Raw genomic sequence first — 18,125 nt, 5'->3', positions numbered from 1 at the left:
AGCTCGTAAAGCACCAGATTTGATAAACACGATCAGCCACTTTCGCACCGAATCCGATGACGATGTTTTCACAAAAATAAGTGGCAAATTTTCCCGTCGTTCAAATTCTTCCTTTTCGCTCACGTCCACATGGAGGGTAGCAAACCGGTTTCCAGACGAATTTTAAGCGTCCTTGCCCAAACTGCCTGGCTTTGCAGGTAGCGCTTCGGCATTCTTTAGCTTTTTCAAATCTGCCGATCCTGCTGGTGAGGACCGCCTCTTTTTCTTGCCCTGAGGCATTTTTGCACTTTTTAGCATTTTTCTGGTGTGCGAGGGACGCACGTCTGACTCGCTGCTCTGTCAACCACAGACTTAATTCATGCGTTCCAAACTGTCAAAATTCCAAAACGTCATTGCCAATCTTCGGTTCGCTGCTTTTGTTCGTGTTTGAAGTTTCGGACCGAGATACTGCGTTTGACGGATGACGCAGTATTCCAGGGCCTTCGGCCCGAGTTTTTAGGAATGGCACCCCAGTACCTTCGAGTAAGACGTAGTCTACGTCAAAACACTGTGATTTTTTAAATAAATGGTAGGGGAACTATACCCTTTTCAGCCTATTTCTATTTTCGGCCTATCAGCACTTTGATCATGAATTACAGCTTTCATAAAGTGTTTTTGACGGTTCCAAAGTAATAAATAGCTCAAATAAAAGTGAGCAAGTAATTCTCCATTGTAAATACATCTGAAAATATTGATTTAATAGCGGAAAACGGCAAAAGTGATGAGAATTGGTCGAACGGCTTAGAGTGATTAAAAAAGGTATATTTCCCCTACATGAATCTTGTAGGGGGACAGTTTTCAAAATATGTTTTTTTAATCAAATTATTGATGAAGGTTTTCTAGAATACATACTGGACGTGGACACTTTATCCAAGGGAGAGGGGGAGGAGGTTGAGATTACCAAAAAAAAGTGTCCGCGTGGTTATTATTTTTTATCAATCAACATATTTTTTGGCAATAGCTGATAATATCCGAAACATTCTGTCACTATTTACTTATGTGCTTAAGTGGTACAGCAGGGGGATTTCAAGTCAGTCAACATTATAATTATACATTTGAATATCGCCATTTCATAAGTATAGTGATAACAGCATATCATTAATGTGTTGCTTTTTGTTTTGGCAGTGAGATAAAACGAAAGCCGTGCAAAACGACCCCGAGTGCTGTACGTGATAAATTATGACTCGCTTCTTTCCACCTATTCATAGAAAAACTTTTATTTGCTTGTCCTTGACTCTGGAAAGTACATTGTTACTTCTGCCAGCTGTCGGATAGATAAAATTCAAAAAGATACCAACACTACTTTTCCGTCACATGTGTGGGAAACATTTGGTCAGGTGAAAGTTTTGCTTTTCTCATTGAAATGGGGACACTTTAATGTAAATTTGATCTATTTAGCATATGCCCTTTCGATCGCAATGAATGGAGGCTTCTAAATTGTTCTCACTTATAGCTCTTTTCCACTCATTTCTGGTTTACCTACAGAAAATTTCCCGTAGCCGTAAATCATATGTGCTTATGAATTTTATAATCGCCCAAAATATTTTTAGGCTGTGCTTCGATGGTTTCGGTTGTAATCTTAAATTCAGGTACCGTAAAACGGGGTGATTTTGATAGCCGAGGTGACATTGACATTTTGATAGCCGAGGTGACAAATGAAGAGTTCGAGTTAAATTCGTACAGAATGGTATTGAATCATATTGACCGTAGTAGAGAAGTGTTCAAAGTACCTTACTAAGAACTTTTCATAAAATTATGAAAAGTTTAAATAGATAGTTAACGATAATTAAGAAAATTTTGGTGAATAGCAAAGTGTCATGAACATGATTTTGAATCGGAAAACGGAATGCAAAATTCTTTGGTCAATTTTCACTAGGAGAAGCTAAAATAAGTTTGTAAATAATAAATAATATGGGTTTCTGAAACATAGTTCAAAAAAATCTTCAATTTATAGACATCTAAATGTTTGAACTAAACTTTTGATTCGTGCTTCAAATTCAGTTTAAAATGCAATATAAATCGATAATTTTATAAACCAAACTAGTTTTAAACGAATTTCAGGCAAAATTCTTACTTTTCAACAATTTTACCTAACATTTTTATATATTTTGTTAAAAAGCTCATAAACCTAGTTAACTAAATAAAAACATTGAGTTTTCTTCTTAAAAACTATACCAGCAACCTTGATACATTTGACGTAAAAATAAAGTTAGAACACCTTAAATCTGTTTTTACAAAGAAAAACTATCCCGAAATTTAAACTAAGAATTTTTAACGTAACTGTAACTAGTGCTTGGACTTTGAATGGCCTACTCTAGTACATGTTTTAAAAATATTAATCTTGAGAAAAACCTTATCAGTTTAAAAAATATTCCAAAAATAAATTGAAATCCTATCAATGTCACCCCGGTTTACGGTATCTATTTTCCAAAAAAACAATCAAGCACTCATTCCAAAAATATATTTCACGGTGTTTTCACAAACTCCTCGTGAACTCAAATATACGTGAATGCAGGGTGAGAACAACCGGTAGAATATGCATGAATTGCCTCGAGGATGCTTTCGATCTTCCTTTGAAACATTGTATTAATCATCCGGTTAGGAGAGATGTTCATTTTGTCGCCATACAAATATTGTGCAGAAACTCTTGATAACGTATTTCGTCAGTTCTGATCGTAGTATCAATTTCAAATCATCTTACAGTAATTTGTATTTGATATTTCGGTTATTATCAAAAATCAAGGAATTCAATTAAAACGCGTTTTAGTTTTCGTCACCAATTTGGTGACGATAAGTATTTCAATCAGTAGCCACAAGTTCAGGACGATGGGACATAGGAGTCCTGAAGAAGGGGGTTGAGGATCGCTGGGAAAACCCCGCCATTGCAACGGTCACTTTGCCTGGTATTTTGAAGAGGACGGTCGATACCCGTGAAAATCGCCGTTACGTACGTTAAGTTTTGTGGAAGTGAAGAGGAAGATCTGGTAGACGCCATCCCGGAGGAAAGCCGTCCGACGATCTGGAGATCCGGACGCAAGCAGGAGGAGCCTGCGTTGATTTGTGGACATCCAGGTAAATGTCGTCGCTTCCCCGATCTAGCGCCGTCTAACCTCCCTCCGCCATCGCTAATTTCCGTCCCATTGTGCCCACAGAACCCCTCGGTGTTCGTATGCTTCGCGTACAGGCCGGCACAGACGCATCCGTCCGCCGTAAGCCACCCGACACCCGCGGTACATCGTACCGCCGAGCACGATCGCTCACGCACGAGGATCGCCCGCGACACCGTTCCGGTGTGGGAACCGCCCTCGCGAAGCCGCCATTTTGGTCTGCGGACCAACCGTCGCGAGATAAGACGCCAGCCTCGCCATCCGTTACAACAACCGACGCCGGAAACCAGGCAGACCGGTGGATTCATCCGCCGTAGTCCCAGAGTCCGTCAACATACTCGGGAGCGTCGCGGCAGGTGGCGCAGAAGAGGGTCGAGTACGAGAACAGCAGCTGACCGCCCATAGTGGTCGCCGAATGTGAGAGGAAGACGTGTCCCGCCCCGGTTGACCGAGTCCCGGAGGTCGGTGGAGGCGTGTAGCCGTTGTTCCAGGAACGCGAGCTGAGAGTGGAGAGAAAGCGGAAGCAGCAGTTCCGGAAAGGGCCCGAAGAAGAAGGAAGAAGGACGTGTGAGGTAGGAGTAGATAGTAAGAAAGTGGGAGATCGAGGTACGAAGAACGCGCAGCTTTATGGTACGTTCGTTTGATGGCTAGTGCCACATTGAGTGCCGCACTCAGAGCTGTCAAAGTGTTTCTTTGAAGAAACTCGCGCTAGTTCCGCACGAGTTTCGCCGCCATCTTGGAACTGAAACTCTAGTGCCGCACTCGATATTTTTTCAGTTTCATGCGAGTTCCACGCGCACTGACAAATGACGTTCGATTGAACCAAAACTGACACCGACTAGTGCGGCACTCAGTGCCGTACCGGCTCTTCAAACGAACGTACCATTAGTCTGCCGAATAAAATACGAGTTTTCGGAATAAAGTGGGTTTGTTTTGTCCGTAGGTCCAATCGAGTGTTTCCCTTTCCGATTCCGGATTAACATGCCGACCCTGAGGCAAAAAGAGGGGGGTCTCACTGATGCTGGAGTAGCCCACCATTTGTTACATGTTGGAGACGGTGGAGCCGAGTCTCGGCGGAGCTAGAGTCAGAGTCAGAGTCGACGTAACTAAATCTCTAGAAGCCAGAGTCGGATTCGGTGTCACAAAATCGGAGTCGGAGTAACTTCACTGTAAGAGGTACCCGACTCCACTGTCCTCATAGGAATCATACTGAACATGGTAAAAAAGGTGTTCATTGGAAAATAGTGTACAAGTTGCCGGACGGTGATGTCACGCAAGGTACAGTATAAACAAAGTATTTTAATATTCACTTTTTTTACAGAGGCACCTAACTTTTTTACAAGAGGCAAAAAAACAGAAAATATTTCAAATAACAGGTAAGGTTCCTTGGTATTTAAAAGGAGTCTTGGTGTGTGATTTAAGAAAATGTTCTATGTTTGAAATATGCCAAATTTAAGAATTAAATTTCAACCTGATGATGCTACAGCCCACAGATTCTGCACTTAACGATGTCAGCAAGATGATGGCTGGTTTCTGGTAAAACGATAAAAAACAAGGGACTAGTTCTTCAAACTCTCTTTCATTGTTAGTCGGAGAAACGGCGGTCGTTAATAATTAAAGTTGGCTAGTGATTTTTTTTTCTCGAATTTGCCACTTTCCTCGCTTTTTTCTAGAGCAAGGTGGTAAAATTGACATTCATTCATTTACTGCTGTTGTTCTTTTACATTCACGGGCAGTGTTGAAAATCCGATGTCTATGATCAATTTTGCAAATAAACGCTGCCATTTACTTCCCACGAATAAGACTGCTGAGAATAGTCTTTATTTTCAAATTGCCACGACTAACCGACTGCTGACTGTTGGCGATAAATGGGGAAAATTCGGGAAATGGGAAAAATCACTCAAATTTTTATTCGAGAGATCAAAGCATACTCAGGGGAATTTCTTCAGGCAATCATTATTCGCTTGAAGAGATTTTTTTTCAGCCTTGTTCACGGGTACCCTCCATGTGCAACAGGACTGCTGTTTCATCCGTTACGAAAAGAAGTTGCTAATAATGGCCGGCGGAAGTACGACATGTTCGGCCCATACCGGTGTCGGCGCCGGAATAAGACAGAGGAGAGCAGATAGCTCACAATGCACAGATAAAAAATAGTTTCAGCTTTTGTTTACCAAGACATTTGAACTAAGTTATAATTCTAGTGTTGATTTCATTTACATGTGTCAAACAAAATAATTCATTGAGATAACTTCTACATAAAATGCATATTTGACAATATCATTTAACTCAAACAAGTGCAAAAATACTTTTTTTTTGCAGTGGAAAAAGTTGCGCATGACACCCACTGGTTCGGGGTGACGAAAATGTGGTTGGGTTTGAACTTGGTGTAAAAACTCACCGTTCCAAAGTGGTTGTCCTCATTCGGTTCATCAGCTCCAGGGAACGTTGTTGGCTCCCACAACTTGCAAAGAAATATATCAACGTTGACGAAAACGGCAGTTGATCACAGAATTTCCAAGTGCTCGTGGCCTCGAGGCATTTTCAAAAGTCGTTTTGTCTGAGAGCCGTTTTCTTTTAGACCGGTAAGTATTGTTCCCAACTTTCTAAGAATAGACAACCCTGAAGTGTTAAAATTAGATGACAACGGTGCAAGTTTTCCAGTGAAGAACTTTTTTGAAAAGTGTAGTTTAAAAAATTGCTGAAGAAATCTAGATTAAATTTCAAAAGGTCCTATCTGCATAGGAAACCCATAGGTTGTTATGAAAATTTACTCTATAAATAATATATGGTTTTTGTGTAAATTGCTTAACATTCCAACGCCCAAGGCTCCAAAAAAGTTGGAACGGTAACTTAAACTCAATGGTTCTCGGGCATAACTCAACCAATCAAGATGATTCTTCTTTCCAGTGATTTGTAAGGATGTCTAGATGATTCTAGACCTTTGCAGAACTTAATTTGATCAAATCTGTAATTTTTGCGATCAAAAACATCGTTCCAACTTTTTTTTCGCGTGTAAAAAAAAATTCGCCGAAAATTCCGCGGGCAGTCGTTTTTAAAAAAGTTGGACGATGTTTTCGGTCGCAGAAATTACAGATTTGTTCAAATCAAGTTCTGCAAAATTTTAGGATCATCTAGACATTCTTAAAAATCACTGGGAACAAGAATCGTCCCGATTGGTTGAGTAATGCCCGAGAACGGGCGTGTTGAAGTTACCGTTCCAACTTTTTTGGGAGGCTTGGGCGTCCGTGTAAGTTGGACATGCGTTGGGCGTTCCAGTGTTAATCATTACAAATCGTAAAGGACTGGTGCATAGATGTTTGCTAAATAAAAAATAAAGTTGTTTAAAATTGCAAAAAATCCGTTACGCTTCTCATTTAGTACATATTGCCTCTATTAAAGTATGTGAGTAAATTGATGTTATTTGGATGTAGTGTGGCCCGCGAGGTGATTTTTTGTGGCCTGCGGAGCCAGTTTAAATGATAATGTAAAATGGCTCTTTGACGCATTTGTAAGTGATTTTATAATTCCTAAAAATTAAGATTATTCATTCAGAAATTCCATTTGAAAAGAGCCTAAACCGAAAAAAAAAGTTTTCCGATCAAGCTCAAAAAATTTCTGGGGGTTCCTTGGCCAAAATAATAAGACCCGTATTTTTTTGTTTGGCCATTAGGGTGACCTACGCCGTATTAGGGTGGTCTGAAAAATTGCCATTTTCGTCATTTTTTTGCAAAAACCTCTTTTTTCGAAAAATCATATCTCCGCGCCATTTCTTCCGATTTTAGCTGTCTTAGACGCAAAAGAAAGGTGATGAGTTTGGCTATTTGCGAAAAATAGTAAGAAGTTTCAAAAATCTAGCTTAACATTTGATAAAGTCGTATGAAAACTTATAATGGCGTTTTGACCGTGTCTGGACCAAAGAGCCTATGTCTCAAAATATTTTTATCGGATTCCTCGGAAAATTTCACATAACATATCAAAAAATGGCGATGTCAAACCGTACGTTTCAGAGATATGATTTTTTGAGAATAAAAACTGAGTTTTTCGACGCGTCACGCGCAAAAACGAGAAAATGACGAAATCGGCAAGAAATCAACTTTTTCCACTAAAACTGCGATAACTTTAAAATTTCAGCGATGACCTATAAATGTTTGGGTATCAACATTTTGGTTATTGAAAGACGCAACTTTTGGTACCGTAAAACGGGGTGACTTTGATAGGTTTGCGATTTTTCCGCAAAATGAAGAGTACAATTAAAATACGTAAGGAATGGTTCAGAAACATACTGACCGTGGTAGAGAAGTGTTCAAAGTACCTCAAGAAGAACTTTTCATAAATTTTTGAAAGGTTTATAAAGTTAGTTAACTATAGTTAAGAAAATGTTGATGTAAGTCATTATTTTAAACTTCTCAAAGTGTCATGATTTTCTCAATGAACATGATTTTTAATCGGAAAACGGAATGCATTTTTGGATTCTTTGGACAATTTTCCACTAGGAGAAGGTTAAATAAGTTTGTAAATAATAAATAATATGTGTTTTTGAAACACAATAAAAAAAATCTACAAATTTATAGGCAAATTCAGTTGAACAAATTTCATGTAAAATGTGAAAACTTGTGATTCCTGCTTCGAATTCAGTATAAAATGCAATATAAATCGATAATTTTATAAACAAAACAAGTTTTAACAAATTTCAGGCAAAATTCCGTATTTGTATTTTGTTAAAAAGCTTATAAACTTAGTTAACTTAACATAAACATTGATTTTTTTTTCTTACAAACTATATCAGCTACATTAGTAATGATACATTTAACGTACAAATAAAGTCTGAACATCTTAAATATGATTTTAACAAGAAAAACTTTGACTATCAAAGTCACCCCGGAATTAAAACTAAGAATTTTTAACGTAACTTTTTTCTAAACACTATTGAAAAAACTTTTTTTTTCCAAAATAGTGCATGGACTTTGTGTGGCCTACCCCAGTACATGTTTTAAAAATAATAATCTTGAGAAAAACCTTACCTGTTGGAAAATATTCTAAAAACAAATTGAAATCCTATCAAAGTCACCCCGGTTTACGGTACCATAACATCTATAGATCATCGCTGAAATTTGCAAGTTATCGCAGTTTTAGTGGAAAAGCTGATTTTTTGCCGAATTCGTCCTTTTCCCATTTTTGCGCGATAAGCGTCGAAAAACTCAGTTTTTATTTTCAAAAATTCATATCTCTGAAACGTACGTTTCGACATAGCCAATTTATTTAAGAGCGAGTCCACGAACAGGGCATACCCCTTTGTATGGGACGTCGTTTGGACCTCACCAATCTGCCTGAAATTTTCAGGGGTTGTTTGTACATATAAAACTAGCATCTGGCCAAAATATGAGCACTCTAGGTCAACGGGAAGTGGGGCAAATCGGGACACAAAGTTTGAAGGTTCAAAAACGTCAAAAATCGTAAAAAGGCTGTAACTTGGGCAAAATTCAATTTAATTTAAAAATTCAAAATGCATCTGAAAGGGCTTAAAAAATGCAACAAAATGCAGGATAGAACACCCCGATTGGTTAAATCTAAAGGGAGTTATTGACATTTTAGTGAAAAAATAGCACAATTTTCAAACTCAAATAAAAAAGTGTTCCATCCAGATATCAACTCGGTTCGACCTGCAGCTTGTAGGGGACATCTGGGACTACCATCTGAAACTGAGAACGCTTTGGGTAAGGCAGTTTAACATATTAAATAGATACTTTTACTTTTAGTGAATTTTTTGGATGTAAATTTTTGCTCGGGGGACCCCTTAGATCCTATTTTCTGATGATAATTTTATCATATTCGTGTTCCTGAGACAATTTCACAATAGAAACATGCATAAAAATGTTTGTTTTCATCCATTTTAACCCTTTAAAAAATGAAAGTTAAAAAAAATCTTCGATTCACATTTATTGAAATTCAAGTTCGTTTCAAAGGATACTAGATGACACCAGAAAAAAAAGCAGCATCTCATTTTTTTTTAACTTTCATTTTTTAAAGGGTTAAAATGGATGAAAACAAACATTTTTATGCATGTTTCTATTGTGAAATTGTCTCAGGAACACGAATATGATAAAATTATCATCAGAAAATGGGATCTAAGGGGTCCCCCGAGCAAAAATTTACAACCAAAAGATTCACTAAAAGTAAAAGTGTCTATTTAATATGTTAAACTGCCTTACCCAAAGCGTTCTCAGTCTCAGATGGTAGTCCCAGATGTCCCCCCAGGCAGATTGGTGAGGTCGATGCGAGATGGGTATGCTTTGCTCGTGGACTCGCTCTTAAATGTTACGTGAAATTTTCCGAGGAATCCGATAAAAATATTCCCAGACATAGGCTCTTTGGTCCAGACACGGTTAAAACGACATTTTAAATTTTCATGCGACTTTTTCAAATGGTAAGCTAGATTTTTGAAACTTCTTACTATTTTTTCCAAATAGCCAAACTCATCACTTTTCTTTTGCGTCTAAGACAGCTAAAATCGGATGAAATGGCGTGGAGATATGATTTTTCGAAAAAAGAGATTTTTGTAAAAAAATGACGAAAATGGCAATTTTTCAGACCACCCTAATACGGCGTAGGTCACCCTAATGGCCAAACAAAAAAATACGGGTCTAATTATTTTGGCCTAGGAACCCCCAGAAATTTTTTGAGCCCGATCGGACAACTTTTTTTTCGGTTTAGGCTCTTTTCAAATGGAATTGCTGTATTCTCAATATAAAACTAATGATTTTTCCATACTTTAATCCCGATGATATAAAACAAATATTGTATTGAACAATCTATGTTATTGAAACACGTAAAACAGGGGTGACCAAAGTATCGCCCTCGGGCCAAATGTGGCCCCCGGACCCATTTTGAATGATCATGAAAATGGCTCTGTGGACCACCTGTAAGGGACCATCCATAAACCACGTGGACACTTTTTTGGGATTCTCAACCCCCCCCCCCCTTCGTGGACAATTGTCCATACAAAAAAAATCTTTTTTGTATGGAGCGTGGACAATCGCCATACCCCCCCCGCCCCCTTAAGTGTCCACGTGGTTTATGGATGGTCCCTAATGTGATTTTATAATTCTTGAGCAATTCTCTACCAAAACCGGAAATGGATTTTATTTGTATTTTTTGATTTGGCTCAAACTTTGTGGGGGCCTTCCCAAAATAACCAAATAAGCTATTTTGCGTCATTGGTTCACCCATACAAGTCTCCATACAATTGTGGCTGCTGTCCATACAAAAATTGTACGTAAATATTCAAAAAACTGTAACTTTTGAGTGAATTTTCTGATCAATTTGGTGTCGTCGGCAAAGTTGTAGGTATTGTTGAGGACTTTTGAGAAAAAAATAGGTATACGAAAAAAAAATTGCAGATTTTTTAATCAACTTTTTTTTCACTAAAACTCAATTTCTCAAAATACGTATTTGTTTTTATTTTCGAGATTTTTTTATATGTTTTAGGAGACAAAAATCCGCAACTTTTGAGCCATAGAGAAACATGGTCAAAAAATCTGCCGCCGAGTTATGAATTTTTGAAAAAAAAAAGTGATTTTTGGAAAAAATGGAAGTTTCATGCAAAAACAAATTTGACATTATTTTTTAATGCAAAATTGAATTTGCAATCGAAAAGTACTTTACAGATTTTTTGATAAAGGGCTCCGTTTTCAAGATATAGCCACCGAAAGTTTGATTTTAGCGAAATATTTGCAGCTTTTTAATTTTTAAAAATAGTGACCATAAGTGACCATTTCTAAAAATATTGTTTTTGAGAAGTTCAGAAAATTTGCAATAAAGTTGTCTAAGAGACATTGAAGATTGAACCGCGGGTTGCTGAGATAGAACCGCTTTGAGAAAAAGAAACAGGAAAATTGAAGTTTAAATGGGCCTAATATTCAATGTTTGGCCCTTTTTAAAATGTTAGTCTTGATTTAAAAATGTTCAAAATATTTGTTTTCGAAAAGATCGGAAAATTTTACGAATGTTTTGCCTTCCTCACTGAGGTAAGGCTATAATCCTGCTTTAAAAATGAACTTTGTACAAAAACGTCGTAGACGTGACGTGTATACCTATCGACTCAGAATCGAAAACTGAACAAATGTGTGTGTGTATGTGTGTGTGTGTGTATTAGGGTGGTCCAAATCCGGACTTTTTTGGGGCTACCCCCTGAAATCAAAGATTGACCCATCAGTAGGCTAAATTCCAAATTTGAGCTCATTCTGACCAAGGGAACACATCCCTCCAATCGCTTAAAGTTTGTATGGGAAAAATCGTCAAAATGTATGGAGAAAAGCAACTGTTTTACTTTTTTACCTGTGGAAGGTGCCATAATTATCCGATTCTTTCCATTTCTCAAATGTAGAACCTTCATAAAATTTAGAACAACTTTCCCGAAGACACCATATTTTTAGGATTTTTTCCCGCGAAGTTATTAGCGTCCAAAATTGACCCTTTTTGCGCGGCCAGCTGTAAGGGGCTACCTAACAACGATATTTATTTCCATCGTACACGCACGTGCTCTCTCTCAGGTTCAAACTCTCTCACAAGCTTGCTCGCCTGCCTGCCTGCCTGTTTACCTACAAGCGCGCGCTGTTTCTCTGCTTAGACTTTTGTCGTCGTCGTCGTTTTCGTTTGCTATCCGCTGCGCTGGGTTTCTGGCATGTTTATTATAATTTTCAACTGAAATAGCAGGATTGTTTTGAAATATATTCAGCATACAAATTCTTAAATAATGTCAAAAATAAAAAAAACTGCACTGAAAAAAATAGTTTAAAGGAAAGAAAGCTTAGGCTCGATTAAAAAATGTCATAAACAGGGGTTGTTTGTTTTTCTAAGCATTACACGCAGTTTTTCGTATATGCTAAAGAAACATGATAATGATTCAATTATTTAAAAAAAAATCTTCAGGTAATACAAATGTTGTTCCTTTAGGTAGTTTGCTTTAACAAAAATATACTTTAGTACAAATCAGAACAAATCAAGGCAATTTTACAATTATTGCTGCAAATTTTCATTCATACTCTCTAAAATTATTTTTTTATTCTTTCTGTGTTCCTAGACCACCTGCAACAAATATTGCAACTGTTTATCATTTTTTGTAAGTTTACCTGTAAATTTTTCGATTCAGGAAACATCTCTTTCTGCACAATCGTTAACTACCTTCAGATCTCGCAGTTGCGGTCTTCCTTTAAGATACTCATTTGGATTCAGTTTAAAAAAAAATCTAAAGAAAATTCCTTCATTTTTTATCTAAAAAAAACTGCATGGTATTTCTTGTAACAAAAGCAGATAAATTAAAATCCAAAACGTTTGCAATTAGGTTTGGATCAGAACAGATGACGATTCATGGATGAACTAATTCATCAAATTTGTATTCTCTCTCACACGCTCTTATAATATGATATCTATCGTTGATCACATATAACATCAAATTTTATATCTCAAAACAAACCTGGTATTTTAGTTCAACATTATGATAAACATGCCAGGAACGCAGCGTAGCGGATATCAAACGAAAACGACGACGACGACAAAAGTCTAAGCAGAGAAACAGCGCGCGCTTGTAGGTAAACAGGCAGGCAGCCAGGCAAGCAAGCTCGTGAGAGAGTTTGAACCTGAGAGAGAGCACGTGCGTGTACGAATTGGAAATAAACATCGTTGTTAGGTAGCCCCTTACAGCTGGCCGCGCAAAAAGGGTCAATTTTGGACGCTAATAACTTCGCGGGAAAAAATCCTAAAAATATGGTGTCTTCGGGAAAGTTGTTCTAAATTTTATGAAGGTTCTACATTTGAGAAATGGAAAGAATCGGATAATTATGGCACCTTCCACAGGTAAAAAAGTAAAACAGTTGCTTTTCTCCATACATTTTGACGATTTTTCCCATACAAACTTTAAGCGATTGGAGGGAGGGGTTCCCGTGGTCAGAATGAGCTCAAATTTGGAATTTAGCCTAGTGATGGGTCAATCTTTGATTTCAGGGGGTAGCCCCAAAAAAGTCCGGATTTGGACCACCCTAGTGTGTATATATGTATGCGACCAACAAACTAGCTCATGTTTCTCGGTACTGGCTGAACCGATTTGACCCGAACCTGTTGCATTCGACTTGGTTTACGGTCCCATTTTGAAAACTTTTCATTTTTTTTGACTTGGTTTAGGGTCCCATTTTGAAAACTTTTCATTTTTTTGGGACGGTCTACTGCACAAGCGTGTTTATATTTTAATTATTGAACAAGTGTCATCAAATTTGGTCAATTGTTCTCATTTTGATCAAAAAACCATTGTTCAACATGGTTGTGTAACACAAATGCCAAATCTAGCAACAGATTACGAATAGTTCATTTCGAAGTTTATTCTGACTCAAATGGAACATGCTTGTAGAACTCGAAAAGTAAAATGACATTTGCAGACATGATGTTTCATTTCAGTTTGCTAAACATGATAACATAGTAGAATTGACCTCTGGCTTCGGATGGGATTTTACGTAACCAAGTTGTTTATGTGTAGTTCGCGTTCGTGTTTTAAAAATCGAGCAAGAACATGTTGACGAAACAAGCACAGATAGTTCTAAAAATAGAAACAGCTTATGTTCAAAAGAAGTTTTGGCAAATAGTTAGTGAACTTCTTATTGACGTTAAGGCCTGCTCATCCAATATAACCCCTCGTGGAAAGTAGCGGACGCGCGCCCGGACTTGACATTTGGAGTGATCTTGGGTTCGATACTTGCCCTGAGCATTCTTCATCAAAAAGGAAAACTGAAAATGCAGAACCGGAAACCAGCAGCAGTAGTAGAGTAGTAGTAGCAAGCGATGTTAATTAGCACTTAAACATAATTGAAAAAAATCCCCAAAGGCATAATTAGGAAATTGAATGATTTTTATGGTTGATAATTTTTATTCTCCATCATTCATATTATTATCATTCATAAATTGCGTATCCCTGTCCAACTAATAAATTACAATAAACTAGTAGTTAAAGTATCGTAAAGCGACATTACTCACAAATAAAGGATTAAATTAAGAAAAAGAAAACTTTTGAGCGAACACCTTGAACATATTTAATGAAAAGCCTGTTTAACATTCTTATCTGCCACGATATGTTCTTGGACGGTTATAAAAACGTTTGCCTAACTCCCTCCTGAATCTAAAAGGCAGAATGTTTTTAAACGGTTCTAACGACGTCATCCAACCCGGTTCAGAATCTTATAGTCAAGAGTTCTTATGACATGTTCAACAAACGTTATCTATGCAAGAAGGACGTGCGCTGGTAAAACCACGCACGTTTCTAACAGGTTAAGAGATGTTCAACAACAGAAAAACGTGCGCTTTTTCCAGCGTTCAAGAGTTCTCAGGGACGTTGGCAAACATAGTAAATGAGTTCAACAACAAGTTCGGAAATCTTTTGGCGAACAAAGTGTGCTACTTGGGAAGCTAACTAATTGACACTTTGGCCACTCTGGAATCAATTCTGGAGCATCGGCAAATTGTATGGAGAAAGTTACGTAAAATCATATTTTGATCACAGGAGGCTGAAAAAAACGTCAACAAACAAAAAAAGGCAGAACGAATTTCGTCGGGTACGGCTTGTTTTGTATAAGAATCGATCAATTTACCACCTTTTTTAAAAAATCATAACTCCGCACCATTTCAACCAATTTTAGCTGTCTTAGATGCAAATGAAAGGTGGTTAGTTGGCCTTTCAAGGAAAAATTATTTGAGGACTGATAAAACTACCCAAAAATTTTAATAAATCGTATTAAAACTTCAAATGGCATTTTGACCGTGTCTGAACCAAAAAGCCTATGTCTGAAAACATTTTTATCGTATTGCGTCTTTTAAGTACCCAAAAATGTATAGGTCGTAACTTAAAAAAAAATCCCGTCCCGTGCGCGGCGCGCCGAAAATCCCACTTTTCATTTTCCAAAAATCATATCTCGGAATCATGTAAATGAACACCTCCAGTTTTTGAGTATGTTACGTAAATTTTTTTTGAGAAATCCGATAAAAATATTTTCAGACATAGGTTCTTTGGTTCATTCACGGTCAAAACACCATTTAAAGTTTTCGTAAGACTTTTTCAAATATTTGGCTAGTTTCATCGGTCATCAAATTATTTTTCTTGAAAGGCCAACTAACCACCTTTCATTTGCATCTAAGACAGCTAAAATCGGTTGAAATGGTGCGGAGTTGTAATTTTTTGAAAGAGGAGGTTTTTGCGAAAATTGACGAAAATTACAATTTTTGGGACCACCTTATTTCAAGGGCACCGACCGGGATTTGATCCCTGAACCTTTCGCTTGTGAGACAGAAACCGCAACTATTAAACCACTATGCTAGTTCAAGAAATGAAATATGTATAATATCTGAAAATAAATAAAAAAAAATAACTTTTAAAATGAAATGTTTGCTTTTTTATAAATATCTATGAAAAAAAAAACAAAACTATCAAAACTAGGTTTGCACATTTATCACAAAAATACAACAATAAAATATGAAATATCAGACTCTATAGGGCAGCGAATGACCAAGAAGGTTAAAGCTGCCAGAAATAAATGAATTAATAACAACAACATCAGACTCTGCCCAGAAAGTATTTAAAAATGTATGCAAAGAAAAAATAATCTCCTCCTCCCCTACGTTTTTGGTTGTAAAGCATAAGCTTGGGAAAATATAATTCTATTATGAATTGCGACCCTGATCTATTATTGTGCCTGCAATTCCAATGATATGCAGTTTTAATACTGAGCAATAAATTGATATCGATGCAAGACTTGTTTATTTATACTTTTCGATTTATTTTTTTTAAGTTGTCGACATTTTTCTAGAGCAAACAAACGTCGAACGTGACTATGGAAGGATTATCGGAAACGAAATTAAAATTAAATACAACGAGTAAATTGTTTCATGGACGCTTGTTTAATAAACACAATCACTGTGAAAATTGTTCGAAATTTATACCTAGCCTTTATTGGTGGAAAGCAAAAATCCTCAGAGAAATTGTACAATAGAAAGAATTCATTCATGCATTTTAAATGATTTGAACACGAAGAACAAACGTAAACATTGCCCTATATGGGCCATCAATAAATCATGTGTTAGCAAAAGACTCTTTAAAAAGAATTAGGTGTATTTACCTCATTTACACTCTCTATTTAAATCCGGCTTCAAAATTTTATAAATTAAAAAACGTTTTAGCAATTTGATTGTTTTACGTGCAAATGTTTTGAAAACAAAAACAGAGTTTTGTCGTGTTTTTTACTAACATAATGCATATGCATACATGCAACTAAAAATATTTAAATGAGAGAAAAAAACAATACTAGGAGCTACAGAAAATGTCTAAAATCACCAAGCCAGGAAACATGTATACCTTTTTCTTTGGTCCTGATTATCGTGGTATAAAACATGTATTTCTAATCATATTTTAAAAAAAATTTCTTCCAGAAAATGAATCCGTTAGGTTTGTTTGTAACAATATGCAGCTTGCATATAATTTTGGCCATTCCTGAAAGTTTTGATGCAGTTGATCCAGAGGTAATTGATTGTTACATTTCTTCAAGCCTATAAAAAAAATGCTTTGTTTAAAATGCAGGACACTTACGCGAAAAAAATTGCAGCGGAATATCCAGGCTTTTTGTTTAAACGAGCTCCTTCTGGCTTTTTCGGAATGAGAGGCAAGAAACAAAACAACGAAGGAATAAAACGTGCTCCATATGGCTTTACAGGTAAATAAAAAATATAATTAAATTCATGCTTCAGATATTTTGGTACTACCGTTAATTCTTTATTTGGACAGGTTAAAATTTTATTATTTTTTTCTACAATAAAATAGTAGCATCAAAAATTCATTGCTGTAATTCCAAATTATTGTTTTTTTTTTATAATATTTGGAACAGTTTACATTCAATTTTAACAATTTCAATTGTTTTCAGGCATGCGTGGTAAAAAAGCCGAAACATTTGAGGAAGGTTATCATTATCCTACTAATGAAGCGGATTTTTATGAGTTACTGATGAAATGGCAAAACCAATTGAATTCAATTAGCTATGCAAACCAGCCCTACGATACTGAATCAAACACAATCGGAAAACGTGCACCATCTGGTTTTATGGGAATGCGTGGCAAAAAGACATACGATTGAAATAAAAATGTTAAATAATAATGAAGAGTAGGCGGTTAGGTTGGAGGCAAAATGAATAATTAAACATGAATTACTGCAGTGGGTGCAATTTATTTCTAATTTAAAATATTTGTTTAAAAAACATTCCAGCCTTTAGAGTGTAAAAATGTATCAGTAATTTTGATTTGTACCAGTTGAAATAACAGAAATATTAACATAACAGAAAAAGAGAAAAACGTAAAAAAATAATTCCATCGAATAATTCTTACAAGAATGCACGAGAATATTTCGCAATGGAGCACCCGATTCGAGTAGAGACCCTAAATAGGGAGTTTGCTAAATATATCTGGCAACGTATGTTTTGAGCTTGGCAACACTGATAAGTTTTGCTGGGCGTAAAGGCAAATGCTCGTTTGGATACGTCAAACTCGTGTCTGTTTGGGTACGTCAAATTCACTTCGATTAGTCTCCCAGGTTCTCCCGTAAGAAATACATTGTAGAAAAAAGAAAAAAAAACTGCTCGAATGGAAATGCTCCATTGTCCTAGTTAAAATTAGATGTCACATATCAGAATAATTTACTATCTATTATTTGCAATACAACATACCATAAGGATCTAGATACAATGTTTATAGTTTTTGAACTGTTTGTAGTCCTGATAATAATCACCAATTGTCAATAACATTTCAGAATAAAAATAAACGAATATAAAAAAAAAACAGTCCTCCTAAGCACCAGACATATTTTAACTGCAAAAATGTGTTCGACAACCATAATTTTGAATTTCCGATGATCCCTTTTCTAATCTAATCTAATCTAATCTAATCAGACCCTAGCGCAGC

At 36.5% G+C, this 18,125-nt stretch overlaps 2 long non-coding RNA genes across 3 annotated transcripts; both read left to right on the top strand.

Annotated features, from left to right (window-relative positions):
- The first annotated feature begins 553 nt into the window (after positions 1-553).
- On the top strand, positions 554-17,233 carry LOC119767783. Of its 2 annotated transcripts, none has more exons than XR_005277702.1 (5): positions 554-568; positions 5,466-5,728; positions 16,608-16,697; positions 16,756-16,888; positions 17,096-17,233. It is a non-coding gene; the product is annotated as an uncharacterized LOC119767783 (long non-coding RNA). The 2 variants fall into 2 exon arrangements; XR_005277701.1 differs by lacking the exon at positions 554-568 and adding an exon at positions 784-798.
- Positions 2,521-4,522, top strand: LOC119767784. The gene is made up of 4 exons (XR_005277703.1): positions 2,521-3,111; positions 3,192-3,718; positions 4,090-4,409; positions 4,468-4,522. It is a non-coding gene; the product is annotated as an uncharacterized LOC119767784 (long non-coding RNA).
- Positions 17,234-18,125: the final 892 nt, after the last annotated feature.

This window comes from Culex quinquefasciatus, chromosome 2 (assembly GCF_015732765.1).
Source record: "Culex quinquefasciatus strain JHB chromosome 2, VPISU_Cqui_1.0_pri_paternal, whole genome shotgun sequence".
In the NCBI taxonomy this organism is placed as follows: domain Eukaryota; kingdom Metazoa; phylum Arthropoda; class Insecta; order Diptera; family Culicidae; genus Culex; species Culex quinquefasciatus.
Note: the sequence above shows the minus strand (reverse complement) of the source record. Positions and strands in the feature narration are given on the sequence as shown.